Consider the following 24533-nt stretch of genomic DNA (forward strand, 5'->3'; position numbering starts at 1 on the left):
CTCTGGGCCAGATATCTGTGTTTAGATATATTTCTGTATTGGGACTTTTGATCTTAATCCGGAAAGAGGAATAGGACGAATGCCTGGTGTGGACCTTTACGAGGGTACCGGGTATGTTGAGCTGCTTCAGAAGGGTTTCAATTTTGTTCTACTGTTGTTTCCGGGCACAGTCGACTTATAAAAATGCTGGAGAGCCTTGCCCTCCTTCCTCTACGCTGCACCGTTTTAATACCCAGTGTGTTAGGGTTAGAGCCAATAACTGCATCCCGATTCTGAGCTGCTTGGTTAAGAAGATCTCCTTGATTTGCTTGGAAGTAACTTTACTGCTGATAGGTGCTGATTTCATCCCCCATGCTCTTGGTTCAACTGTCTTCTTGGAGCTACTTTCAAACTGCATGTTGTGACCATTACATGTATTTGTTGCATGCATTACTGTTCGTTGTTGGTTGAAAGTAATGCTGTTGTATATTCATTTCGGCTGTGTTTTGGTGCAGATAGCTTGATTTGGGCTGTTTGGATTTTTTATAGTTCAGTTCTGAACCTCTCCAATAGAGAACTAACTAGCGGCAGCTTTACAGAGGAGTGGAGTAGTTCAGTCTCCACGTGTCAGAAACTTGTGGAGAGTGTCCCAGAGGTTATTGCCGCTGTTAAGCCTTGTGATTATAATCAATTTTTTTAACCAGATGTTTTTTTTTTTTTTTCATTTATTGTCCCAATGGAATGTCGGATGATAGCATAAAACTAAAATATAAATATACATATATAATTAATAATGTAATTAAAATTATAAATATCCATGATATGAAATATATTTCATTTCATATAATAGACTAGAAATGAACAGGACATTTACCGTATGTATAAAAGCAGGTGATCAACATTAGTGCAACATGATCAACATTAGTTAATTAGTGCTGTTCTCTGAAAAAGAGACTCTGGAGAAACACTCAAAAATCATAGTTTTACGCCTATAGAATAGCAAACTGAAAGAAGCGATTGCTGTTTTTTTCGGATCCAGAGAGGTGGATTAATTTTTTTTTAATTTAATGAGTTTCGATCATTTGTTTTAAATTTGTTTCTTTGTGATTTTTAATCATTCTGATTACGTAGATGTGGTTTTCTAATCGAATGAGATTTTAAAAATTACATTAAAATTAAAAATTCTTGCTTAGGATTTCGTACTTCTCTTGCTTGATGCCAGAAAGCATTTTCTTGTCTGCTTTTGTGAAATTATGAAAGTACTGTATGTATATGACTTGATAGCATGTTATGTCGACTGTAAATAGAATTATTGTGTGTTTCACAGATTGTTTTAATGCTCTGGCTTTAAACAGTTAATTTAGATTAGCAGTAGTCAAAGACCTACGATAATCAGTATCGGTAGATATGAAATAGTTCGATTAGACTGTTTAACCTTACGTCAGAGACTACGTCACCGCTAACTTGGGCACGTAATTTGCATGCGGTATGTGAAACAAGCGCCATCTTTTGGCTGTGTAATGATCCATTCATTACATATTTGCGACATATGTGGAAAATATAACACTGTATGTGCTTCTTAAGGGTTTTTTTTTTTTAATTAGTATAATTTATAAATAGGAACATTGTTCCGATTTAGTTTATATCTATTTTAACGTTATTATCCTGGAGAACCATCTACTGTTCAAAGCTGCAATTCCTTTTTTTATTTTTTTTTACTAAAGCTTAAATTTGAATTGTATATGAATATAGCAGGGTCTCGCTGATCGCGGATTTTATTATTACTTGCTGATAATTTTTCAGTACATATCTGACTCATCGCGAACAAGACGTTTCGATTTGATCATTCGCGATTTAACCAGAAACTGACTTTCCACCTCCCCATCCACGCAAAGAAGTGGCATCTCAATGTATGAAATAATTAATATGTAAAAAAATTAATATTGAATATGCATTAGGGTTATTTTACACTCTTACCACACTAGAATACAGCATATGTAATTAACATTTTAAATGTGCAATATTTATTTATTTAGAGTACACATCTTAGAGAAAACCGCCTTCTTAGTAATAGAATGCACATACTCAGTAACAAAAACTACTTACTGGTCGTTTATATCACCTTAAGCAAAATAAAGAATAACAGAATATAATGAAAAAGTAGTCATCTCATGGTCACAATCCATATCGAAATAATATACCGTATATACAGAGCGTATTCAATAAAGGTATTTACCAGAGATGTATTTCATGGTATTTTTTTTAACTTGAATACATCATTAACACACTGATCACATAAAGAGTTCCCATATCTTTTTTTTTTATTTATTTATTTAATTCCCAGTGTTTAAAAGCACCTTTATTGAAGTATCAATCAGATAAACCGTGAGATTCGTATGGCTTTTTGAACACAGCGCCAATATCATTTGATAACAAAATAAGAGTAACATAAACCACTGTAGTAAATAGTCTCCTTAACTAAATAAAAATATACAAATTTCCCCGAAGTAACATTAAAACTTTTTTGCATCGTTATTTATCAAGGGCATTGACATGGTAAGATTTTGAAGAGATTCGCATTTATCTAGTCTAACTTTGGAAATGAGTTTTATCATTTTTTTTTATTTAATTTATAAAACTGTATTTGCTGCAACAGATTATCAACGATATTAGCGTTAGATTTCTCTAGATATCTCCCGGTTTATTTGATTAACAGCTCGATATGGGTAGTTGCTTGGGTAGAAATAAAAAATAAATAAAAACTAATAATGGGGCTATTGTTATGTGATCAGTGTGTCTTATTGGAAGTTACCGAGTTAAAATAAATGCCATGAAAAAAAAAACCAACTGAATAATTAAGACTGTTAAAACGAACACGTTGTTCTTTTATTAAAATAAATAAACAAAAATAAAAAAAAAAAAAAAAAAAAGTAAAATGAAACACCATAGAAAAGAAAACAACTCTTTTTGTAGAGTTAGGCATGAAATTTAGCGGATTTTTTTTTTTTTTTTTTTTTGAGAAACAAAAAAAAAAAAAAAAAAAAAATATATATATATATATATATTTCTGGTATTCACCACCAGAGAGCCAAGATTTACATATTAAGGTGTTACAGCATGGTATAAAAAGGGAAAAACAGCATTTTAGTTAAAGCTTTGACCTCCAGGAAAAAGTCTCATTAACATAACATGATTATAAGAAACAGGAAGTCTTTGCGATAGACCATGAGGTGGGCATCCTCCAATTCGACTGGGAGTTATCACACGGATGGCTGAATCTATCAAAGAATAGGCAGCCTCCGGTGCTCACAGCACTTATAGCATTGCGTATGGGTTTTCGAACTGCTGCTGTTTCTTGGAGCATTGTTAGGAAAAGATTTCGTGTTTGCATGCACCGATACTCTATAAAATCACAATGGTGCATCAAATCTTATTCGAGAGACTAAACGCGTGGCCTTTGCTCAATGGGCGCGCAATGGAATGGAAACAGAACTGTCTTGGTTAGCAAACTTGTTCATCTCTAATTGAGCTAATTTTTCAACTCATGCCGCTGCCAACATTCATAATTATCGCATTTGGCTCTCGAATCATCCGGAAGCCCTTTCCCAAAAGTTGAGTCTTGGGGATGCGGTTTTACCACTTCATTTATCCTGTTCATTCTTATTCTAACTGCCTGCTGCTAATGGAATGGAAACCACAACCGTTACAGAATAACGCTATAAAATCCCTTTTAGAAGAGGAGATTGTACTATTTAAGAGAGTACCAATCCCTCGAGACACAATCTTCATGCAGTTCGGAGCACTGCCACATATCGCACTATTACTTTTTATTCTACTGGGTGAAACATTTGCACCTAATAAAATAATCGGTAGGAATTTCCCTAAGCACGTTCTTTGGACTTCATTCAAATTGTTGACTATGGGTATTTGAAAGGCCCTATTTACAGAGATAATCCTTTCTTTAAAGAATAACAACCGAAAAGAATAGCATTTGAAACGTTGTTTCTAATGTCTCTATGGACTGCTTTACCAGAAAGGTGAACAATATTACCTTGTCTACTTAATTAAGTGCCGATAGAATATCTTTCATATACTTTAATATAATGGCAACTCTTGTAGATATTTTGTGTTACAATAAAATCTTGGCTCTCTGTAGTAAACATTGAGCCAAGATTTTTTTTTCTCACAAAAAAAACAACCCTTCATTAAATGTTACCCTGACTTGTGTAAAAAGTACTTTCTATGAGGCATAGGTTTAATTTATTATTTTTTTTAATAGTTGCTCTTGCCGGCAGTACAGTGTTATAGCCGCCATCCTTCCACATTGAGTGAAAGTAGCCTTTGCATTTTCACGAGTTGCATTGATATTACTATTTTTATAACGAATGGTATTCAAGAAGTTAACCTGTCAATTTTTTTTTTAAAGAATGCGAAATTAGTGTGAGTCTATTTCTGACTGATCCCTTATGAGATGGAAGGTTAATTTTCTGATAGGAAATCAGTGAGATCCGAAACAGGCTGTCATAATCATTCTTAATTTTTAAATAAATAGTAGAATAACCTTTAAGTGATGCATTTTGTTTAAACGATCCTTTTAAGTGCAATGCCTTTTGTTTAGTGCAACACATTTTGTTTAGTGCCAACAACAAAAACAAGAGAGGTAGAGAACTTCTTCCTGCTTTTCTCATAGGCCTTTAGGCTTGCTGATCACGGAGATTTTCAAAAAAAGTAACTCGGGGAAGTTATGATGTATAAAATTAGAGGAGTAACACACGTAATGTGGAAGCAACGCAGTGTCTGGTTTTGTTAAAAAATACGGAAACACTTTTGGAATTAACCAACTCTAGTAAGTTCAAGGATTACATTTTATAGACGGGAGTTTCATTAAGATTTGCGTGACTTCACCGCTGACGAGAGAGAGAGAGAGAGAGAGAGAGAGAGGTTCAGAATTATGAGCAGAATACAGAATGCCGCTGCTGCAACTTGGTCGATTGTCATGCAGTGAAAGAATGTTCTTAGGAAAATGCACTATCACTACGTACAGGCAGAAAACACAAATCACCCCTTTAAAAAATAAGCTTTCTCTTTCCCGTTATTGTTATTATTGGGTCTTGGTGTTGTTTACTTAGCTAAATTCTGTAGGTTTTTCTATATCTTATAAGTTCATTCAGAGCATTTTCTCCCTTATTAAAGTTTAATATTTGATATTTATTACTTAAAGCGGTCCTAGCCAACCAATGGCAACCCCGCTGTCAGTTACACATAATTTAGCAGTAATCTTATATACTCCCTCTCCTATTTGCCCAAGTACAGGGAGGGAAAAAACCTGCCATGACCAAACAAGATTGATACGAAAAAATTGAAAAATAATCAAATTACATAAAAAATAAAATATACATATAATTAAATTTCAGACAAAGTCCAAACTTCATTGGAAATATCTGCATCTGTTCACAGTCTGCTGGAAAGCCAGCAGCGCCAGGAGCTGCCGAGAAGAGAAATACCAGCTCCATAAGCTGCCGAGAGCAGAAATTCCAGCACAAGGAGCTGCCGAGAACAGAAATGCCAGCACAAGGAGCTGGAGTTGCAGTGGATATAGCAGACTCGAGCCTCCACAATTTCACCGAATTCTAGGTAATTCGGCATACACCATACCGCATTACAAATCCAAGGCTTCCAGATGCGGAAGAGTCTTCCTCCTAAGAAATATTGCAGTTGCAAAGGCTTGGAAAGCCAAGAAGTTCTCCTGTTTATTAACTAGAATTGTCTCGCAGCCTTCTGCCATAAGATTGAGATTACTAACCCGAGATACCAATTCGATTCGTAGATCGCAGTACTCCTCACATTTGTACATAATATGTTCCAATGATTCTCTTTTGCCACAATGGCAACTAGATCTTTCATTAATTCCTAAATTATGCAACTTTGCATTAATCGAACCATGACCAGTTAATAAGAACATAGCTTGTAAGTTTGGGGCAAACGATTTGAATTTTATCGAGGCTGCATTTCTTAAATCTGGGGAAAAATTTTGTGTAATCTGCCCTTTATCACAAACACTCCAACGCTCTTGCCAGACTTTTACCAAAGCATCCTAGATTCTTGTCCTTTCCTTCCTGGGATCTGCCAAAATGTCCGCCTGTTTTTTTTTTTTTAGTAGTTGTTGGCGCATAAGCTTCTGTGGCCATAATGCACCTCCCAAGGTTTTTTGCAGTACTTTGATCCAAGCCCGAGGCGGGAATCGAACCCGTGACCTTTGCGTTGCCAGGCAGGCACTTTACTCACCCGGCTAGCCCGGTCGGTGTGTCCGGCTGTATATTCAGAAAAGAACAGGGAATGCCACGGCGGATGAAGTAAGCCAATGCACAATACAATAAATGTGGATCAATAGACAATTTTCCAGTCACAATCTGCAAAGCTGGGGTCGACACAGTTCTGCATGCCATGCACATCCTAAGGGGAATTACTCTTTGAATGGAACTGAGCTTTCTAGTAAATACTTTACCACTTACACGTTCAAACCAAATTGGTGCACCATACGTTACCATGGGGATAGATACACATTCATATAGCAAGTTCAGCACCTCATCTTTTATTCCCCAGCCAACTCTAGTGATTCAAGTAATCATCCCAATAAATTTCCTCATCTTTTCTGATAGATAAGTAACATGTGAGTTGAAAGTCAAAGATCCGTCAAACATAATGCCTAGATATTTTAATTGCCTTGCCGATTTTAGGCTCGACCCATTCGTTCTAAAAACCGGGGGATTCTTCTACTCGAAAATTGATCCTTAAAGACCATTGTCCTTGTTTTGGTTCCTGATACAGTCAATTTATGTAACCTACACCAGTTATTAAGTTCAAAAAAAAATCTGCTGTGACCTGGTTTCTAGTTGCATCCATGTATATCCTTCAATAAGCAACACAAGACCATCGGCATATGCCACCATCTCTGTATGCTCGAAGTCCCTACGAAACCAGTCTGCCAAAACTAGGTTCCACACTAGTTGTCCAAAAACCGATCCTTGTGGGCATCCCCTATTCACTTCTCGTACAATAGAATCAACCGACGACTTAACAGTCACAGGTGCGTGAAGTAGTCCTTACCACCCTGAAGGTCTTAGTTGAACAGCCTGCAAGTCTCAACATCATAAGAACGCTGCTCCATTGAATGGAGTCAAAAGCTCCCTCAAAGCTTAATATATAGTTTCGCAATGCCCAAGGTGCATCTTCTGTTCCACGACCTGGAGTAAAACCATATTGTCTGCCAGACCAGCTTAAGTTTTTTTCAGTATAGTCAGTAATCCGTCTCGCCAGCATCCTTTCAAACACCTTTCCTAATCCAGGGAGGAGAGCAATAGGTCGATAAGATCGTAGATCATTCTTTGGCCTAGATGGTCCCTTCAGTATCAGCTTTAATAGGGCATCTTCCCATGGTGATGGAAAGGCCCCGTCACGCAGGCAGCTATTAAAAGCTTCAAGAAGGATCCCTGGTATCAGTCGATGAGCCCGTTTAATGACCTCTCCTTCAGTGAGGTCCATCTCTAGGCATTTATTATTCCTTATGCGTTGTACTGCATCACAGAGTTCAATCAGGCTAAAGGGATCCTCGTCATGCACCCCAGAGTAAGCATGATTATACCTTTTCATCAACATCTGTTCCTCATCGTCTTGCTCAGAGATAGTATCTCCAATCAGGTGATCCAAAATCGCAGACATACTTTCTCTCCAACTTACTTTCCTGGTCAACACTTCCAATAGCGTATGCGTACCTTTTCCGCGCTTTATGAACCTGCTTCCGAAGTTGGCTTAACTCACCAGACCACCATTTAACTGGAATTCTATTACAGTTCTTTTGCTTCATAGATGTGCTGGAAGCCTCAAAGAGAGAGAGCGCTGAAGTAACTCCACTGCATTCTCTCCAGACATCTGACTGAATGCCCAAATACCTAGATTCCCAAGTCGGACATGAATATATTCGTCAAACCTATTCCACTTTGCATTTTCGATAGCAAATCGTCGTAACTGTTCCTGAGACGGAGCTAGTTTTGTATTTTCCCCTGATAGAAAATACAATGGCCCAATGATCAGAGCAGACCCAGTCTGCTGTTAATCGCCAATCGTCCACGATACCAACTGCCCTTACGTTACAGATTGTCAAGTCAATATTTGATTCTCCATTAACAGTGAAGAAATACTATCTGAACTTGGTAGATTTTGTATAAACAATCTACAATAAGCCAAGATTTCATCTGGTTGACGACCACGATCACAGATGCTGATCTTGTGTTAGAATCCATTGCAAATATTACTGAATTACTACCCAAGAGATTTTGAACCAGTTCCATGTGCTTGATGTAGAAATTAATGTCTGTTGAGTGATGACAATACATACAACATAACAGATAAATATGTTTAAAAATAATGTTAATGATTAATAAACATTATTAAAGGGCTAACGACTTAATTTTAAAGTGCCTTTGAGCATTGCCGAAGTAACACTAAAAACAAAACTAAAAGTAAATACTTTTTTTGAATTTATTACTGATTTATATTTATTTAATTTATTACTGAATTGAATTTATTTTGTATTTATAACAGATGTAATAAATGATGAAATGTTATTTAGTCATAATGATAAGTTGCAAACGAAGCGACGTGCCACTTTAAAACTGTCTCTCATTTTTCCATATATCATTTCTTCCATTACTGCTTGCTATCAATTTTATCAGGTCAATGTTCTGCACATCACATAACGAGCTCTTCAGAAATAGTCAACAATAAGATTTTCGCGTACCACTATTGTGGCTAGAATCAGTGTGGAAGTCAGTAAAGTAGGGTATGGAAAGTGTAGTCTAGAACCATAGAACAAACTTTGCCTTAAGCTCGAATGGAAATTTTTACGAAACAGAATGCGCCTCTGGATAATACATGCAGCGAACCTGTATGGGCTTCCTGGTTCTGGCATCTATTCCTATCCTTGTTTTAGACTAGTTGGAAGATTAACCATTTAGCGATGACATTACATAGCCCAAAAAGGTTAATCTGCTGTTTCGCCGTTGTCTTGCCATTTTAAATAAATGGCACATTAACCTTTCTACGATATCATTTGTTTCAAACTAGTGCAATTAGCATTATCATTAGTAGAGGCATCTGATGCAAGAAAGCAAGCTTATGCAGCATCAGCCAAAAAAAAAAAAAAAACCCCACTTCCACTTCACCCCTCTGTTCGTTCAAAATACCTGTCCAGCTGAGCCTTAAACTTATTTAGGCTATCAACCTCCACTACAAGGGATGGAAGTCTTCCACCAACCAACCAACCACTCGCTGGCTAAAGGCAAATTTCCGCACGTCTATCCTACATTTGTCTTTCCTCAATTTGAATTTATGCCCTCTCAGGTGATTATTCTGAGCAAGAGGAAGAATCCCATCAGCATTGAGCATGCTCAAACCATTCAAGGCTTTATACACCTCTATCAGATCACCTCGCTGGTGCCTAGTCTCCAGACACTGTAATTTGCAAAACTTAAGCCTTTCTTCGTAAGAGCACCCCTGTGTTCCATTCACTAATCTCGTTGCCCTTCTCTGTACTCGTTCCAGCAACTCTACATCCTTCTTCAAATGAGGCCTCCAGACCTGTATACAGTACTCTAGGTGTGGCCTGACCATTGCCTTATACAAGGGAATAATCACCTCCTTATCCCTGCTGGAAAAGTTCCTGTATATCATTGACAATACTCCATGAGCTACTCTTGCAGCCCGTCTGCACTGCTCAGAGAACTTCATATCTGCCTGCACAACCACCCCCAAGTCCCTTTCATTCTCTACCACTGTCAGTGTAGTACCACAGAGTTGATACGTTGCTCTGGGGTTGCTGTTTCCCATGTGTAGTACTTTACATTTCTCAATGTTAAACTTCATTTGCCACCTCTCAGCCCATCTGCTCAACCTTTCCAGATCCTGTTGCAGTAGCATAGTGTCAGTAGAGTCCTTGACAACCCTACCAACCTTTGTATCGTCTGCAAACTTGGACATTAAGCTTGATATACCATCATCAATATCATTTATAAATACAGAAAACAGTAATGGACCCAACACTGAGCCCTGAGGGACTCCACTAATAACATTAGTCCACGATGAGCAGTGTCCATTGATTACCACTCTCTGTCTTCTCCCCCTCAACCACCCCTTTATCCATAGCAGCAATTTGCCTCCAATGTCACACTGCTCCAATTTGTGTAGCAGTCTTCCATGTGCAACAGTATCAAAAGCCTTTCTAAGATCCAAGTATATAATATCAAAGCTATTCCCTGCATCCAGTTCTTTTGTGACTGCATCATAGTATCCAATCAAATTGGTCAGGCAAGACTTCCCCTTAACAAACCCATGCTGTGTCCGAGCTATAACTGAAGTCTTGTCTAAATGATCAGTGCCTCCATTAATTTTCCTGGAACAGAAGTTAAGCTCACAGGTCTATAATTACTTGTGTCAAACTTTGATCCTCCTTTGTGAATTGGGGTCACATTTGCACGTTTCTAGTCTATGGGTACCTCCCCTGAGTCCAAGGAAGCTCTCATAATTATGGCTAAGGGTTTGCTTACTTCCTTTGCTGCCTCCTTTAATATAACTGGATAGATCCCATCCACCCCGGGTTCCTTTCTTGTATTTATCTTCAACAGTTTCTCCTCCACTTTACTCCCAATTATTTCAAGATTCTGTAGCTTACTGCTAGAGTTGAATACACCTCTGGCATTCCCCTTGCTGAATAACTCCTCATGTGTGAATGTCGAAGCAAAATATTCATTTAGTTTGTTAGCTACCTGAGCAGGATCATCAAACCTCCTTTGTAACAACATGTATCTATCATAGGCTTCTGTGCATTTGTTAATTTGTATGTATCCCATTCATTTTTCTTCTCTGCCATATGCCTCATTAGTTCATCTGACATCCATTTTGGCCTAAACCTTGAATAATATTTCTTAGTTGGTATGTAAAGCCTAGTAGCTTCCAGGATAAGTTCTTTGAATGCTTCCCATTTTGAATTTGCTGTTGGTAACATCATCAGTTGGTCCCACTGTATAGAATTTAAATACTGTCTCAGTCCATCGTAGTCGCCTTTACGAAAGCAATAACCCTTCCCTTTACCCCTAATGGTAGTTACCTCTTTGAGTAAATCCCACTTCAGCACACTGTGATCACTGCCACCTAGAGGTTCATTTATCTGCAGATTCTTAATGCATGAAGAATCACTGCTGATAATCAAATAATAATAATAATAATAATTATCACTGCTGATAATTACTGGCCCACTGTATTTCCCTGTACAGTTTCTTATTATACTCATCAGAGTCATTAGGCCTATAGCACACTCCTACTCTCAATTTTGCTTTCCCAGTGCTTATGTCACACCAAACTGACTCAACACTGCACTGTCCAGCGATGTCGACTGGCTTCACTTCCTTGGTTTCTATGTATTTCTTAACTAATAGCATAACCCCTCCTCCCTTCCTATCCTGTCTATCCTTTCTGTAGACGTTGTACTCCCCAAATTCCAGTTCTGCATTCCTTATATCTGTGTGACACCACGTCTCTGATATCCCAACAATATCTGCCTTCGATGTTTTGAGCAATACCTCAAATTCATCAAATTTATTTACTAAACTCCTAGCATTGGTGTACACGCAAGTATACCTGCACCTGTTTCTATTCTTAGCTACCCTAACACAACCCATGTGTTTACTTGTATCGCAATGGCTCCCAGCAGTCTCTGAAATATCCTGCATCTTGTTTTTCAGGCTTCTGCTCATTCCAATAGAAGCAGTGCAAGAATCTCTTTCACCTCTGCCAGTGCTACTGTCAATCTATTGGTCTTTGTCTCCCCCCAAGCTAGCAGTTTTCCGACCCACCTAACACTGCCTCGATAGCATCAGCAAACATTCTTGCACCCTTTCTATTTAAGTGTATCCCATCCCTGTAGAAGCAATCTCTCCTGTTAACAAGTACAGTCCAGGCTGAAAAAAATTCTACCCCTTGAGCCTTGCACAATCTTTCCAGGGCCGAATTGATCTACAAGGCTCTCATCATATACTCCCTCCTATCGTGTCTGGGCAGAATTGCAGACACTTTCAATACCGTTGTACCAACGAGTTTCAACGGTATTGCAGACAATACCGTTGAAACTCGTTGTAAAGGCAAAGTTTATTTTATATCACCATTAAGACCATTGCATTCGGGGTTGTAGTGGAGGATATGCACTGTATACCTTTGCGTTTTTGAAATACTTGAAAAACGAATACAGTATTATTAAAATATTTACTGAAAATTAAAAAATAAATTTATTAGAATTTGATTCTAAGGTAATACTTAGTTTTATTATGTTTAATATATATAAGTATATATTACATTATTAATTAGTTTAATAATCACAGTAAACACTGAAATGGCAGAATTCATAGGACACCTGGTTCCTGGGCAACGCAATGCTGTCACTCCTCTCGGTAGTGGACGAACCCACCGCTTGGCAGGTATATAGGTACAGTGCATCATTGCATTCACATAGACGGTAACTCGATGTCAGTATGGACAAACGTCGTGAGTTAACCGACTTTGAAAGAGGGATGATAGTGGCTGTCCGACGCATGGGTCTCTCTATCGCGGAGGTGGTACAGAATTTGCGCTGTCCTCGTTCACAGTATCAAGAGTGTATCGGGAATACGCCATTTCCGGAATAACAGCTAATCGTGGACAAGGTCAAGATGTCAAAGTGTGATTGTTTTAATTGCGGTCTTCACGGTTTCTTCTATATGCCGCTGTAGCATCTGAAAAGGCAAAGGCCAAGGCCAGCAAGTGTATGTATGTATGTAAGTATGTGTGTTGTTATGTTGAGTGCCAAAACCAAACTATTATTTTTAGACCATCCGAATAATTAAATTCATCTGCCGTGCTGTGTGTTTTATGTCTGTTAATTGCGTGTTTTCTATGGTCGATTTGTCTGTTTTGCTGAGCGAAAAACCTCAGTTTCTGGGGGGGGGGAAACCTTGCTATCTATGCCTGAGGCCGGCTAACTCAGCCCCAGAGTGAAAAAAAGCCCATTAAAGTTCCTCGCGCCATCGACGGGATTCGAGCCTGGGACGTTTCCACCCGGTGTGGGGAGGACGGTGACGATACAAATGTGCTACCCGCGCAGATGTTGAGTGCCGGCACCTAACGACTTCGCAGCAATGGGGAAGGGTACATCTCGTCCATGACTTCCAACCTTGGCCACGAGGAGGTGCGCCAGGGACTACTTTTTAAGTAAGAATGAAGAGAATATAAGATAAATAGATCGAAATAAATTTACTGAGTAGTGGACAATTTTATCCAGATAAAGTACTTATATAAAATGTATACTATTAGGTAAGTGAGTACGATCACCCCTCCAGGGGAACTTAATCATAAAATCCATGAATAGCAATCCATTACATTAATTAACACCATTTCAAAACTATTACTATTAGGCCATAGCAACCAGACACACTTCTCCAGTTATTATACAGGACTCGACTACTTAGCCTCTTAATAAAGCTCAATGATTATCTGATCCTATACTATCAGATTTCAGCATTAAACTAAGAAGGCAAACGTGGTGTACAAACATAAACAGCACCTTGTCAGTGTTGTACAATTCAATATCTTTATTTGTGGACGAAAACCTACGCCTGAGACGGGTTAACTCAGCCACAGAATGAAAAAAGCCCATTAAAGTTCCTCGCGTCAGCGACGGGATTCGAACCCGGGCCTTTTCCACCCGGTGTCGGGGGATGGTGACTACACCACTGTTGCTACATTAACTCCTCTAATAACTCGCCATTTTGATCTGTAATAGGACTGTTCCATAATGCACATAACTCTTCTACCCGCCAACCTGTGGAGGAGATCCTCTCCGTAATTTAGGTAAGGCTCGATCTGTTGATGTTGAGAGCACTGAAAACATGATGAAACAAAATACACTTTCCCAAACGTACCCTCCAGACAGGCACAGGCAGAATGTGTGGAGCACAAACTTGTTATTTTTGTGATTATTATACCTGGATCTATAACCAGGGCTGCCCAAACCCTGGCCACAGCGTTCCTGCCAGTTTCAGTATTAGACTGTACAATTTTTGTTGTAAATGGTAATCCCTTTACAACTCCTTTATATGAATACACTTCTTGAAAGGCTAAGATTTGGATATCATGGTCAGAGATTATCCTGGTTAAGTCATTAGAGACCGAGATCGACCTTTGGCAATTCAATTGCAAAACTTTTATTGGTTTACTAATATTATGATTTATATTGCGATTAAATATAATCAGTACGAGACTTGGTCACCTCTTGCGCCCGAATATACTCAGGACAGCCGTTGTCACGGTAGAAGTGATCTGCTTTCTTCTTGCTTACTTAACAGTTAGGACAAGTTTCAGGGGAAGCTTTGTCAGAACAAGCTTCAGTCCGGTTCACCTGATTGCCACAGTGCTCACAAGTATATTCAGGTTGATGACAATTACGCACAGAATGCCCGTAACCAAGGCATTTAAAGCACAGAGATGCTGTAATAAAATCCTTAACTCCATGTGATGCCCATCCAATATATACACGATTGCCAGTATTTAATAGTATTTTCCTAATGTTGGCATCTGTTTCAATGACCCAGTGAAAGTTATTCTTAATTTTAGACTTCATTTTAAATCTAACCTTGACACATTTTTTGAATTCATCATCTGTTATACTTAATCAGTAAGGTTCTTATCATATAAATCCTCAAGAAGATCATTATCAGTGATCTCTTTATTAACGTCATATACAGGGTCATCATAACATATACAAATTAAAAAATCAAATTATTATTTTAGGGTTGTCCGTAATTGAATGCATTAACCCTATCTGTGTCAGTAAATTTCGTGTGTTCCATAGTCAATTTGCCTGTTTTGCTGGACGAAAAAAACCTCAGTTTCTGGGGAGAAAAACCTTGATATCTACGCCTGAGACCAACTACCTCAGCCCATTAAAGCCCCTCGCGTCATCGACGGGATTCGAACCCGGGCCTTTTCCATCTGGTGTGGGGAGGACGGTGACGATACCACTGTGCTACCCGCGCAGACAGAAAAACATATACAGGGTGTCCGTGATTTCCCTTTGAATTATCTTCAAAAATATTTGATCGATTGCTGTGATCGTGGCAGCAAACAGTGTGGTAACTCGCTGTTTTATTTGACACTTCAACAATGACCTTGGCTACGCCGTGAGTGTGCGCAGAATGACTCCTACGCGCACAGCCCCAGCCAGTGTCAGTAAGATGGTCACCGTGCAACAGGGCGCCTCCGTGGGCAGGAGCAGCAGCGCGTAGCACACGCTTCTTGATTAGACCGGGGTTCGAGCCCGTACCCACCAAATACGGAGGATGCGGAAAGGTAAGGAAATGATCACCGCATATCCCCGGAGCAATATGGCCTTAGTTGCTAATGCTCTTAAAACCAAATAATAAACAAACCGTGCAACAGAAAGCTCAGTGTGTGTTATGGTACACTGAATTTAAATCTGTCATAACAGTGCAACGTCAATACCGACGTCGGTATGGACTTCATTTTATTGATCAATAATTGACATTATTTATTTATTTTATCTTAATTCATTTCAACTCTGATTTAAACTCCTTTGTCACCATTTGTTTTATCTCGTCACTTGTTTTAAGTTCACTTTTGTTGTCAGCACGCACTAATACCACGTGTCTGGTTTGTGCCCCGGAGGGGTTCGCACTCACATTAATCTGTTTGCCCACACCAGAAGCAGCTATAGCTGCATACGAGGGGGTATCAAAAAGTTCGTTTCGTTATGTAGAAATAATAGCCCTATAAAGGAACTTCACAGGAACTTTAATCTTTTTCTATGTACTCTCCGTGTATAGCAACACATTTTTCCCATCAGTGAAATAGTTGTTTAATGCCTTGATCATAGAAGTCCGCACTTTTTGCCTTAAACCACGATTCGACTTAATCGATGACTTCCTTAGACGAATCAAAGCAGCGTCCGCGCGGTTTCTTCATTTCTCGAAACAAGAAGAAATCTGACGGTACTAGGTCAGGAGGATAGGATGGGTGCTGCAGTAGTCCGAAACTGCACTGGGCAACAAAGTTGGTGACGGCAACGGCCGTGTGAGCCGGTGCATTGTCTGACAGAAGACTGACATCTTTGGTTAACGTTCCACGCCTTTTCACCTTCAAAGAATCGTATGTCTTTTTAAAACGATTTCTGTAGTATTCTCCGGTAAGTGTCCCATCTTCTGTCCCAAAACACGGACAACATCACCTTCTTCGCAAATGGAGTGGTCTTTGCCATTTTGGGAGTTGTGGAGGAAGTGTGCTTCCACTGCTTTGACATGTTTTTAGTCTCCGGGTCATAATGGTACCACCCAGCATTCGTCATTTTTCACCAACGATCAAAAAAGTTCTCAACATTGGCATTACACCAGTTGGCGAAAACACTGCATTGGACATTGCTTCTGCAAAGGCGTCAGCAATTTTGGAACCCATCGTGCGAAGACCTTAGACATGTGCAGATGGTCATGTAAAATCAGTCTGCGCGGGGAGCACAGTGGTATCGTCACCGTCCTCCCCACACAGGTGGAAAAGGCCCAGGTTCGAATCCCATCGATGACGTGAGCAACTTTAGTGAGCTTTTTTCACTAAGTGGCTGTGTTAATCGGTCTCAGATAGATAGCAAGGATTTCTCCCCAGAAATTGGGGTTTTTTCGTCCAGCAAACAGACAAATCGACCAGGGAACACTCAATTTACAGACAAATAAATATATGAGTAGATGTAATCATTTACGGGAGACCCTAATATCATAATTTGTTTTTGGTTTTTTTTGTTGGCGTAAAATGCTGTGGACAGACCTATAACTAATTCCTACTGCATTTGCGATTAAATGAATTGTCACACTGTCACTCAGCACCAGCTGCTCAACCTTTGCGACCGTCTCACTGTCTGTGGATGTTGATGGCCTTCCTTCTCTTGGCTCGTCAAAGACATTTGTACGACGGCACTGGAACTCCCGTTTCCACTTTTTTACAGTGTCATAGGATGGACAATTCTGCCCATACACACTGTTCTGGACCATACTCGCACGGTAGCCACTATTTTGCAACTGGAATCTGCTGTGACATGATAATACCGCAACACTGCACTGGCAGCATTTTTGAACGTTATTAATGGGTCTATCTGTCCACCGCGTTTCATCTCATTCCCTTTCATCATTATTAAGAAAAAAAAGTGTTACCTCACTTTTCGGAAACTCCTCGTAATATGATGTTGTACCTCCACGTGCAGCCAAAACAGCTCGTACCCGGCGAGACATGGATGCTATAAGATTTCTAAATGTGTCTTGTGGTATCTGGTACCAACACGTATCCAGCAGATCCTTTAACTCCTGTAAGGTACGTGGTTGAGACGCCGCACATCGGAGTTTATTAAGAAAAAAAAGTGTTACCTCACTTTTCGGAAACTCCTCGTAATATGATGTTGTACCTCCACGTGCAGCCAAAACAGCTCGTACCCGGCGAGACATGGATGCTATAAGATTTCTAAATGTGTCTTGTGGTATCTGGTACCAACACGTATCCAGCAGATCCTTTAACTCCTGTAAGGTACGTGGTTGAGACGCCGCACATCGGAGTTTATTAAGAAAAAAAAGTGTTACCTCACTTTTCGGAAACTCCTCGTAATATGATGTTGTACCTCCACGTGCAGCCAAAACAGCTCGTACCCGGCGAGACATGGATGCTATAAGATTTCTAAATGTGTCTTGTGGTATCTGGTACCAACACGTATCCAGCAGATCCTTTAACTCCTGTAAGGTACGTGGTTGAGACGCCGCACATCGGAGTTGCTCTTCCAACACAAACCACAGATGCTCGATGGGATTGATATCTGGGGAATTTGGAGGCTGAGGCAATACATGGAAGTCTTCCTCGTCTTCTGCGAACAAGTCTCGAACAATCCGGGCTGAGTGGCGTGGCGCCATATCCTGCGAGAGACAGCAGGATATGGCGCCATATCCTGCTGAGAGACAGCACCGCCAGAGGAGAAGACCGTTTCCACGAATGGGTGTACCTTGTCAGCAATGATGTTTAGGTAAAGTGTAAAGTATGTTGATGTCAAGCAGCACCAGGAGTTCCCCCCCATCTCCGTGTTGCTTTCATTGTAGGTGTGCCAGTTTGCTGGGAAGGCCAGAGATTTAAAAGTGTATGGATCTTCAATTTGTGTAGTGTCGTGTACCATTGGTCATTTAGCTGCGGGACCCCTGCTAAGGCCCAACATTGCAATTATTTCACCCCGTGGAGGCAAATCAGAAACCCAGTAGACTTAGATTTATTCTGGCAGGTCCTGAGATTTCGGCAGCAAGGACATAAAATAAATAAATAATATTAAAAAGTAAGAGATTACCTCAATCTTTTTCGTGGAATGCTTCCAGTCAATTCTCTCTCATATGTTTTCCTATGGTTACTCACGTCACAGCGAAGGCAAAACTTTTTATCGTTGCAGAGAAAGATGATATTGGCAACACACAGATGCTGTAGAACAACATCAACCAATGCATTACAAGTGATCTCAAATTGTATTCCGATTGATCTTTTTTGTGGCATACCGAGGTATGATTTCCAACTTAAAGAAAGGTTTGGCAACTCAAATCCTCGACATTGTAAGTAATCCAGCCACGGACATTCGGCAGGAGAAAATTAATCTTTGGACAAAATTCATTGAGAAGTGGAAATACAGATGGCAATCCAGTGAAACAGGACTCACTACTAGGGAGTTCGAAAAAATGACGCCAGGTGGCGCCTAGTAGTATACCGTGTGTGTTTAATGCTCTTAATCAAAAGTAATTTATGTGAATTGTATTAAATGCTCGACCATTCAAGTGACCCAGTAACCATCGATGAACGCCCGTATGAAGTTTCAGCTGCGTTATTCCAGCAAAAGTTAAGTATTTTATATACTTCTCCTTTTAGCTTTGGACAATGCACTTCTTCAAGATGGACGCTAGCTTGTAGTTATTCTTGTATAGCATAGTGTCAGTTAATGAACACTAGCTTCGCTGACCAGTAACATTTCCCCTCGCTCTCTCTCTCTCTCTCTCTCTCTCGCTCCGTTCACGTCACCTCTCTGCCTGCGGCAATCACTCTACAGCAGGAGGTCCCGTAAACATTTGGAGAAAGTTTTGTTTTGAAGCTGTGACAAACAGGGTTAAGTTTTAGGTGGCCACCAAATACAGTACGTTGTCTTCACTTCCAGTTATTTTGTCAATTATGGCAGGGGCGACTCGTTTTAAAAATGCAGATATCTGTAGATTATGCAAAAAAGAAACCAACAAAGAAAACAAAGCTGCATACATTAAATGTTTAAATGCAAATTCCAAATTTGTCAGAGCTGCTCAGGCCTTTCCTACATAACCCTGAAAAATTATCAAGCGCAGCCCGTGCAAAATTCATTGCATACTGCTGCAGAAAAAAGCCGGCGAATTGGCAAGGGAGCCCTTCCCACCCAGCCTTCAATTCCCCTCCCAAACTGCCGCTTGACTCCCACTTGACGCCGCCTTGCCCACTGCAGCAGAAGTAGAAGTACTCTAGTAGAAGGCGGCACGTGAGTGACAGCCAGGTGTATTCCACCCAGTTTGATAAACGAAGCCATGCTGAAGCTGTTACTAACCTAGGAGAGCTTACAGTTCACGTAAATGATAACACTGAAGACGATGCAAAATCACAGGCCGGCCCCGTCCTGGATCCCACCCTACCCGAAGGACCACTCCTGAACCAGATCTATACCCTGAGGACAAGCCTGGAAATTCTGATGGCGAAATCCAGCAGTAGAATTACACTCAGGGGAGAAATAGTCACTATCTGGACGAAAATGGAGCACCTTTTGATGAACACCAACCTGGAAAGAGAAAACGCTGTCGCGAAGCTCCAAGTCTATCTAGATGAGAGGGGCAACCAAATGCAACAGCGTGCCCCCTCCTTTGCAGATGCGCTGAGGAATGGAATAAAGCAAGTGCCCAACCAACCAGCAGCAACAACACAACCCAAACGTGGCAAAACTCTTCTGCAGAAGCCGCACCTTGTTATTTTGAAGGCAGCCACACTGGATGCCACGAAAACCAGCGAAGAAATAAAGAACACAGTTGTCACTTCGCTGACTGAGGAGTTCAAAACCACAAGAATTAAATCTATTAGGAAAACGCGCAACATCGCCGTGATAATAGAGACAGATATGGATGAGGAGACAAACAATATACTAAACAACTCGAAGATTACCTAGCTTAGGGCTCCTAGCAGAAACACCAAGAAACAGAGGACCTTCTATCCAGATTTATGATGTGTCAAACGATCTGGACCCTGCTGCAATCACATTAGCATTAATAGAGGCATATGATGCAAGAAAGCAAGATTATACAGCATAGCCAAAAAAAGAAAAAATAAATAAATAACACGCTCCCATTTCACCCCTCCGTTCGTTCCAAGTACCTGTCCAGCTCAGCCTTAAATTTATTTAGTCCATCAACTTCCACAAAAAAGGATGGAAGTCTGTTCCACCAACCAACCACCCGCTGGCTAAAGGCAAATTTTCGCACATCTATCCTACCTCAGGCCTTCCTCAATTTGAATTTATGCCCTCTCAATTGATTATTCTGAGCAAGAGGAAAAATTCCATCAGCATTGAGCATGCTCAAACCATTCAAGGCTTTGTACACTTCAATTCAATCAGATCACCTCGCAGGTGTCTAGTCTCCAGACACTGTAATTTGCAAAATTTAAGCCTTTCTTTGTAAGAGCAACCCTTTGTTCCATTCACTAATCTTGTTGCCCTTCTCTGTACTTGTTCCAACAGCTCTACATCCTTCTTGAAATGAGGCCTCCAGACCTGTATACAGTACTCAAGGTGTGGCCTGACCATTGCCTTATATAAGGGGATAATCACCTCCGAGGGTAATCACAGAGGAGATCTACCTCCGTAACCTTCAGAGGGACTTCCCAGACAATGAACCATCTGACCTAATTTTCCCCAAATATCAGTCGAGTTGGAAAACCGGACACACAACCAATTGGGTGGTGGAACTCGCCCCATCTGCTTGGCAGTCTATTGCCAGACAAGACAGAGTTTACATAGGCTGGGGATGCCACAGATTCAGGGAGCACATTCCAGTGCCAAAGTGCTTTCAGTGTTGCAGGTTTGGACACACCTCCCATACCTGCACCCAGACCGAGCAGATATGTGGGCACTATGCCAGAAAGGGCCACAGCTATAATGTATGCCCAAACAAAACATCAGAACCAGTTTGTGTGAACTGTAGGAGTCAGAAGATGGAACATACCCATTCAGTACGTGACGGAAAGTGTCCAGTCTACCAAAAAGCAAAGAGCGCATTCCAAATGAGAATCAATTATTGGAACACAAATTAAACGGTATAATCACAACGAGATAAAATTCCTTCAAATTAATGCACAGAGAGCGAAAGCCGTCACTGGACAGATAAGAAAAGAGATTGAGGAAGAAAAGTATGACATACTACTTATTCAAGAACCCTACACTTATGCTAATGAGGTGCGGGGTTATCCCCTAACCTATAAGATAGTTCAAACAGCTGGAGAAACCCCCTGTGCCGCAGTAGTCGTGCGTAACCCCCCACTTCACAGTGACAAAAATTACCCCTTTCTGCTCGGCCTGGCCAGTCTGCGCCCACATAATTAGCTCTTTGGGTGAGTTCTATGTGGTCTCTCTGTATTGTCGCCCAGGAGAGGATATCACTCCTGCCATCCAGCACCTGCACAATCTCAGCATGGTGCTCCATGGAGCAAAGATTTTGATAGGATCTGATATAGACTGTTGCTCCCCCATCTGGCACACGAAACACCCGAGCGTAGAGGAGCCCGAAATGGACACAGACTCAAAGAGTTCCTGACCAATAGCAACTTCACAGTCCTTAATAGGTCTAATAATCTTTTCACCTTTTCCAGTACGCTCGATAGCGTTACCCTCGCCACCAGATCCTTCGTGGAATACATTACAAACTGGACCGTTCTTGAAGGATGGACAACTTCTGACCACCGCGCCATTACACTCAACATGGAGAGAATATTACAGCGTACAACCTCTTCTAGGCAGATCTGGGCCTGGATATTTCTTTGCTGTTATGCGTGGGGCAGCCAGAAGTTGAAAATAGACCGATTGGATAAAAAGTTGGCAACTTTGGCTGGAATCTATCCACATTGGGGAAAAAATTCTTGGTTATCCGGCCTTTTGTAGTGGTGTCCCAGCGCGTTTGCCTTCAAAGAAACTTGTTAAGACTGCAGCAAGTGTGCCTGAAGCCTTTTTTTCTTCTGCTGCATGGTTGTTTCATGGGTTTGCATCAAAGTCCTGGTGCATTCCAGCGTTACCCTTAGTAAGCTCATAGAGTATGCCGCTCCTAGCCACCTCGAGGTCTATGGGGGGGGGGGGTTTCCAGCAGTGATTTGTAGCACGTGAGTGCTCACTGTGCTGCAGTCGCGGGTGGTAGTGAGCAGCATTATTCTGTGTATAGAATCTAGGATTTAGTAGGTTGACAACAGTGGTGGCCATTTTTTTATATCATGCACCCGCTGCATAGGTTACAATTTGTAGAAATGCTGCTTTCTAATAGAGCATCACTGTTCGTTGTTTTAGTCCTATGTCTCACTGGGCAATCCTGTTTATCATGACGGTGCAGCTCAAAATTTTTCTTCTGAGATAATTGAGGTGAGGTTTGAATGATAATTGGGTATTCTGTCTGATTCCCGACTATTTAAGTTCTGTGCTTAGCAGTGTGGTTGTGGTGCCAATCTTTATTTGGGGTAGTCTGCAGGTGTCTAGTGCTCCCTTTAAGGGTATAGTAATAGTTTTTGTTGATGAAATTTGGAGTAGGTGCAGTGTAGCCCTGGGGGATTTGCAGGGCGCAATTTGCCAGTGTTTCTAGTTGTGCTCTTGAATTAGCATCTGAGGTCGTCCGCAAAAGCCTCCGAGCAGACCCCTTCCAGGTCTTTGTGTAGGAATTCATCCATCAGGAGGTTGCACGACGTTGGTCCTATGACTGATCTCTGTGAGCAGCCTCTGAAGATTTTCCTTCTTATTTCGGGGGGGGGGGGGGTGGAGACTGTGGAATGTTGACCTTTATTTCTGTCAATGAGGTAGCTTTGGAGCACACTGAACAGGTTTACCAAGCACCCCTGCCTACCGGAGCTGACCCAGGACGTTCAGCCACAATAAGGTGTCGTACGCTCCGGAAAAGTCGATGACTAGAAAGTATTTTTTCTCCGTTTCTTCTACTTGAGTAATTAAGCTTTGGAGGGCGTCAACAGTAGATCGACTGATTTAAACCCGTACGGGTTTGATGACGTTCGGTTTGCCAGTTGGTAATGATGGTTTATTCTTGATAGTAATAATCGTTCAAAGAGTTTGCTAATGACGGTGAGGAGAGCTATTGGTTTATAGGAGGATGGCTGTTTTGGTGGTTTTGTTGGAATTTTAATTAGTTTGACGTTAGCCGTTTTCCAATCCTGCTGGTAAGTTCCCGCTGTCAAACACAGGTTGAAGAGTTGGAGCAGTAGGTCTAGTTCTGTTTCAGCGAATGTTTTGATGATTTCCGGCTTCAGGAGATCTGGGCCAGGACATTTCTTTGCTGTTATGCGTGGGGCAGCCAGGAGCAGTTCGTCTTTGGTGAATTGTGGTCTTCATTCTCTGTTTGGTAATTGTTACTGCTTATGCAGGTCTGGATTTGTTCCTCCATTTGTGTTTCTAAATGGGGATGGAAAGTGGAATCTAAGATGTTTATTAATGCTTCCCACGAGCAAGTTTCGTCTCCTTAGCGCGTGACTGTGGTTGTAAGTACCTCCCCTCTGGGGGAATTCGTTCGTGACCACTTTGTACACGACACCCCAGGGGTCAGCGTTTCCCGTATTTTTCACTAGCCATTCCCAAGATTCTCTTTTGTTTTTCCGTAAGAGGGCGGTATAAGAGTTTCGAGCCTCTTTGTATAGATTTCAGAGTGCTGCTTCTACCTCCTCCACAGGCCATGACAGGCTAGCCCTTTTGAGGAGTGTCCTTTTGTTCTGTACTTCCTTGTAGAGTTTTTGTAATTCGTGGCTCCACCATTTCACAGTCCCTGGTTTCGGCCGTTTCTTTTGATCGTGACGTTGGCAGCCTTTGTAACGATTCTTGTGATGGTCCTTTGTAGGTCATCAGGATTTCTGGCAATGGTTAGTCCTTGTATTCTTCTATTCTTATTCGCTGTCAGGGTTTTTGGAATAGGTGCCAGTTTGCCGTTTGCAGTGCATAACGGTAGAGAATTCTTTCTGCAGGTGGTTGTCGATGCAGGTTCCTGTTGAGTTGATAGGTCCAGGAGCCTATGGCTGGATGTAGCAGACATCCTGGACCGTCCAATCAGTGATGTTACCTGCTATATTTCGGGTGGCGAGGGAGACATCGATCGTTGCCTTAAATTGGAGGTTACAGAATGTTGGCAGCTAGT

The sequence above is a fragment of the Mastigoproctus giganteus genome, chromosome 12 (genome assembly GCF_048544385.1).
Source record: "Mastigoproctus giganteus isolate SK-2022 chromosome 12, ASM4854438v1, whole genome shotgun sequence".
In the NCBI taxonomy this organism is placed as follows: Eukaryota; Metazoa; Arthropoda; class Arachnida; order Uropygi; family Thelyphonidae; genus Mastigoproctus; species Mastigoproctus giganteus.